A 6,546-nucleotide genomic window follows, 5' to 3' on the forward strand; every position below is an offset into this window, starting at 1 on the left:
AGTGACGCATATGATATTGTCCCTATCATATAATTTTTGATATAAAGACTTTAAAGAATTATCAAGTTGCCAAATACCTCGTCATCAATTTAGTGACGCATATGATATTGTCTCTATCATATAATTAATATAAAGACTTTAATGAATTGTGTCAAGTTGCCAAACACCTCGTCATCAATTTAGTGACGCATATGATATTGTCCCTATCATATAATTAATATAAAGACTTTAAAGAATTGTATCAAGTTGCCAAACACCTCGTCATCAACTACTATATTATGGTTGCGCCGACCTCTCATATTGTATTCTCTTATGTCTTCATAGGATTTTGGCAATTATACGAGTAAATTAAATAATATACATATGAAAATGATTAATTATTATATGTATAAGGGAAAAAATGCTGAAATATTCCCATATTATCTTAGTATTATAGAGGAAAGACCGTTGCCGACCTCTGATATTGTTCAAAACTTATGTATTTATATGATTTTGGCAATTATATGAGTAAATTAAATAATATACATATAAAATGATTAAATATTATATGTATAAATGTATAAAGGAAAAAATGATGAAATATTCCATTATCTTAGTATTATAGGGAAAGACCGTTGCTGACCTCTGATATTGTTCAAAACTTATGTATTTATATGATTTTGGCAATAATATGAGTAAATTAAGAAAATGATTAATTATTATATGTATAAATGTATAAGGGAAAAAATGCTGAAGTATTATAGAGGAAAGACCGTTGCTGACCTCTGATATTGTTCAAAACTTATGTATTTATATGATTTTGGCAATTATATGAGTAAATTAAATAATATACATATGAAAATTATTAATTATTATATGTATAGGGAAAAAATGCTGAAATATTCCCACATTCTCTTAGTATTATAGAGAAAAGCCATTATAGTGAGAGGGTATAGTAGTGTAAACGACCGGAATTACGACAGAGGGTTCAAAAACTACTATAGGTAGGCAGTGGTTGCCGACCTCTCATATTGTTCAAAACTTATGTATTCATATGATTTTGGCAATTATATGAGTAAATTAAATAATATACATATGAAAATTATTAATTATTATATGTATAGGGGAAAAAATGCTGAAATATTCCCACATTCTCTTAGTATTATAGAGAAAAGCCATTATAGTGAGAGGGTATAGTAGTGTAAACGACCGGAATTACGACAGAGGGTTCAAAAACTACTATAGGTAGGCAGTGGTTGCCGACCTCTCATATTGTTCAAAACTTATGTATTCATATGATTTTGGCAATTATATGAGTAAATTAAATAATATACATATGAAAATTATTAATTATTATATGTATAAGGGAAAAAATGCTGAAAATATCCCACATTCTCTTAGTATATAGAGAAAAGCCATTATAGTGAGAGGGTATAGTAGTGTAAACGACCGGAATTACGACAGAGGGTTCAAAAACTACTATAGGTAGGCAGTGGTTGCCGACCTCTCATATTGTTCAAAACTTATATTCATATGATTTTGGCAATAATATGAGTAAATTAAATAATATACATATGAAAATGATTAATTATTATATGTATAAGGGAAAAAATGCTGAAAATATCCCACATTCTCTTAGTATTATAGAGAAAAGCCATTATAGTGAGAGGGTATAGTAGTGTAAACGACCGGAATTACGACAGAGGGTTCAAAAACTACTATAGGTAGGCAGTGGTTGCCGACCTCTCATATTGTTCAAAACTTATGTATTCATATGATTTTGGCAATAATATGAGTAAATTAAATAATATACATATGAAAATGATTAATTATTATATGTATAAGGGAAAAAATGCTGAAAATATCCCACATTCTCTTAGTATTATAGAGAAAAGCCATTATAGTGAGAGGGTATAGTAGTGTAAACGACCGGAATTACGACAGAGGGTTCAAAAACTACTATAGGTAGGCAGTGGTTGCCGACCTCTCATATTGTTCAAAACTTATGTATTCATATGATTTTGGCAATAATATGAGTAAATTAAATAATATACATATGAAAATGATTAATTATTATATGTATAAGGGAAAAATGCTGAAAATATCCCACATTCTCTTAGTATTATAGAGAAAAGCCATTATAGTGAGAGGGTATAGTAGTGTAAACGACCGGAATTACGACAGAGGGTTCAAAAACTACTATAGGTAGGCAGTGGTTGCCGACCTCTCATATTGTTCAAAACTTATGTATTCATGATTTTGGCAATAATATGAGTAAATTAAATAATATACATATGAAAATGATTAATTATTATATGTATAAGGGAAAAAATAATCATATTATATATGAATAATGGAAAAAAAATGAAATGTTCCTATAATCTCTTAATATATAAGAGAATAGCCCGTATGTTGGGTGGCAAACGGAATTGAAAATACCCGCTTTGAGGACAGCGGGTTCAAAAACTACTATAGGTAGGCAGTGGTTGCCGACCTCCCGCATTATTCGAAATATTTATTTCGGATTATGTTTATATTGGTTACATACAATAAAGTATATTATTATCCGTACAAATTTGTTTCTCAGTTCTATAGAACGGGACTTGGCTCCGCGGATAATAGGAATATACGCTTTATAGATAATATCGTTGAAACAAAAGTCAAGTTTCTATTATATATAGAATAACAATCGTTTCCATATATTATCGTTAATTTTTGGAGGCAGGCAAATATTAATTTATTACCTGCCGTATAGTTGGATTATTATATCGTTACGGTATAATACAAATATGGATTCTTATGAAAGAAATAAAAATTATATATTAAATGTGGAAATATTATCATATGCGCTTGGTTTTATGTTATATATTACCAGAGATATATATGAAAAGAGATAAATTTTAAATTTATCTTCAAAATGCAAATGATTTAACTTAATATTTATATTGGTTAAACAAAAATTGTACATGTGTGGATACAATAATTATGTATGTTGGAAATAAAATGATATTTTATAATGAAATATGTATGTATAAAAAGATAAAATTATAGAAATATATATATTACAATAATTAGATGAAATTCTTGTTATATTGGTAAAACAAGTATAAATTAAAAATGAAAATATGGATTACGAATGCTATATAAAAATGGCCGTAATCGAATGGATTTTTTTACTTATATATTTAAAATTTTACCCAAAGGCGAAATATTGAATTTTATTCAATATAATAAAAATCATGGAATTATATAAAGTGAAAAATCTATATATCTATATATCTATTATATTGCTTATTTCGATTCAAAATATATGAATGGAATATGAAGGAAAAACATTATTCTGGTTGATCCTGCCAGTAGTTATATGCTTGTCTCAAAGATTAAGCCATGCATGTCTAAGTACACACGAATTAAAAGTGAAACCGCAAAAGGCTCATTATATCAGTTATGGTTCCTTAGATCGTTAACAGTTACTTGGATAACTGTGGTAATTCTAGAGCTAATACATGCAATTAAAACATGAACCTTATGGGACATGTGCTTTTATTAGGCTAAAACCAAGCGATCGCAAGATCGTTATATTGGTTGAACTCTAGATAACATGCAGATCGTATGGTCTTGTACCGACGACAGATCTTTCAAATGTCTGCCCTATCAACTTTTGATGGTAGTATCTAGGACTACCATGGTTGCAACGGGTAACGGGGAATCAGGGTTCGATTCCGGAGAGGGAGCCTGAGAAACGGCTACCACATCTAAGGAAGGCAGCAGGCGCGTAAATTACCCACTCCCAGCTCGGGGAGGTAGTGACGAAAAATAACAATACAGGACTCATATCCGAGGCCCTGTAATTGGAATGAGTACACTTTAAATCCTTTAACAAGGACCAATTGGAGGGCAAGTCTGGTGCCAGCAGCCGCGGTAATTCCAGCTCCAATAGCGTATATTAAAGTTGTTGCGGTTAAAACGTTCGTAGTTGAACTTGTGCTTCATACGGGTAGTACAACTTACAATTGTGGTTAGTACTATACCTTTATGTATGTAAGCGTATTACCGGTGGAGTTCTTATATGTGATTAAATACTTGTATTTTTTCATATGTTCCTCCTATTTAAAAACCTGCACTAGTGCTCTTAAACGAGTGTTATTGTGGGCCGGTACTATTACTTTGAACAAATTAGAGTGCTTAAAGCAGGCTTCAAATGCCTGAATATTCTGTGCATGGGATAATGAAATAAGACCTCTGTTCTGCTTTCATTGGTTTTCAGATCAAGAGGTAATGATTAATAGAAGCAGTTTGGGGGCATTAGTATTACGACGCGAGAGGTGAAATTCTTGGACCGTCGTAAGACTAACTTAAGCGAAAGCATTTGCCAAAGATGTTTTCATTAATCAAGAACGAAAGTTAGAGGTTCGAAGGCGATCAGATACCGCCCTAGTTCTAACCATAAACGATGCCAGCTAGCAATTGGGTGTAGCTACTTTTATGGCTCTCTCAGTCGCTTCCCGGGAAACCAAAGCTTTTGGGCTCCGGGGGAAGTATGGTTGCAAAGCTGAAACTTAAAGGAATTGACGGAAGGGCACCACCAGGAGTGGAGCCTGCGGCTTAATTTGACTCAACACGGGAAAACTTACCAGGTCCGAACATAAGTGTGTAAGACAGATTGATAGCTCTTTCTCGAATCTATGGGTGGTGGTGCATGGCCGTTCTTAGTTCGTGGAGTGATTTGTCTGGTTAATTCCGATAACGAACGAGACTCAAATATATTAAATAGATATCTTCAGGATTATGGTGCTGAAGCTTATGTAGCCTTCATTCATGGTGGCAGTAAAATGTTTATTGTGTTTGAATGTGTTTATGTAAGTGGAGCCGTACCTGTTGGTTTGTCCCATTATAAGGACACTAGCTTCTTAAATGGACAAATTGCGTCTAGCAATAATGAGATTGAGCAATAACAGGTCTGTGATGCCCTTAGATGTCCTGGGCTGCACGCGCGCTACAATGAAAGTATCAACGTGTATTTCCTAGACCGAGAGGTCCGGGTAAACCGCTGAACCACTTTCATGCTTGGGATTGTGAACTGAAACTGTTCACATGAACTTGGAATTCCCAGTAAGTGTGAGTCATTAACTCGCATTGATTACGTCCCTGCCCTTTGTACACACCGCCCGTCGCTACTACCGATTGAATTATTTAGTGAGGTCTCCGGACGTGATCACTGTGACGCCTTGCGTGTTACGGTTGTTTCGCAAAAGTTGACCGAACTTGATTATTTAGAGGAAGTAAAAGTCGTAACAAGGTTTCCGTAGGTGAACCTGCGGAAGGATCATTATTGTATAATATCCTTATCGTTAATAAACATTTGTTATAATACAAATAAATACAATTTACCAAAATAAAAAAATATTACAAAATGATTCCACGGAATCAAAAGTTAAAGTCAAAATAAAATGAAGATGGCTTTTATTTTATATGTGGGGCTTGGCAACCTCATAAAAAGACTTTAACATTATTAATGTTGTTGTGCGTATTTGTGGCAGTACCTACTACAACAATGGCGTTTCCTATAAAAACAAATTCTCGAAAATGGAAATCGAAGAAACTGAACAAAATTTGAAAGTAGAAGTCGAATTAAAATTAAAATAATTTTGAATGTGGTATTCAAAATAAGTGTGTGTGTATATGGACCATAATATACACGCGTTGCGAATATGTATTGTTCATCTATGTTATGAGCATACGTTGGCTAATGCAACAACCTAAAATATACAATGTTTGTACCTGTCATCCATCAGGTTAATGTTTTATATAAATTTTGCAGTATGTGTCACCCAAAATAGCAAACCATAACCAGATTTTTATGATACATAATGCTTATATGAAACTAAGACATATCGCAACATTTATTTTTAGGTATAAAAATAAATTTTATTGAAGGAATTGATATATGCCAGTAAAATGGTGTATTTTTAATTTCTTTCAATAAAAACAATATTGATATTATATAAAAATGAATTATAAAACTCTAAGCGGTGGATCACTCGGCTCATGGGTCGATGAAGAACGCAGCAAACTGTGCGTCATCGTGTGAACTGCAGGACACATGAACATCGACATTTTGAACGCATATCGCAGTCCATGCTGTTATGTACTTTAATTAATTTTATAGTGCTGCTTGGACTACATATGGTTGAGGGTTGTAAGACTATGCTAATTAAGTTGTTTATAAATTTTTTATAAGCATATGGTATATTATTGGATTAAATAATGATTTTATTCATAATATTAAAAAAGAAATGAAAATTATCTCACATTTGAATGTGAAAAACGAAGAGAAATATTTTCTTTTTCAATCAAATAATACTGAGAAATGTCTAGCATAAAAAATTGAAATATTTTTCATCTAGAATTGTCTCTTATTAATGATTCGGAAAAAGAAAAATCTTGGTTTTGTTATTATTCTTCGTTGGTTCGTTAAATGGATAAAAAATAACTTTGCTTACAAGAACTATTGGAACTATTTATAACGAATTTAATTGATTGTTTTATCATTTATATATAAAGAAT

General features: G+C 32.1%; 2 non-coding genes across 2 annotated transcripts; both read left to right on the forward strand.

The window, feature by feature from the left end:
• Nucleotides 1-3,316: 3,316 nt before the first annotated feature.
• On the forward strand, nt 3,317-5,311 carry LOC117149877. The gene has a single exon (XR_004460584.1). It is a non-coding gene; the product is annotated as a small subunit ribosomal RNA (ribosomal RNA).
• Nucleotides 5,312-6,000: 689 nt separating this feature from the next.
• Nucleotides 6,001-6,179, forward strand: LOC117149875. Its single transcript, XR_004460583.1, has one exon. It is a non-coding gene; the product is annotated as a 5.8S ribosomal RNA (ribosomal RNA).
• Nucleotides 6,180-6,546: the final 367 nt, after the last annotated feature.

The sequence above is a fragment of the Drosophila mauritiana genome, unplaced genomic scaffold (genome assembly GCF_004382145.1).
Source record: "Drosophila mauritiana strain mau12 unplaced genomic scaffold, ASM438214v1 U_47, whole genome shotgun sequence".
Lineage (NCBI taxonomy): Eukaryota > Metazoa > Arthropoda > Insecta > Diptera > Drosophilidae > Drosophila > Drosophila mauritiana.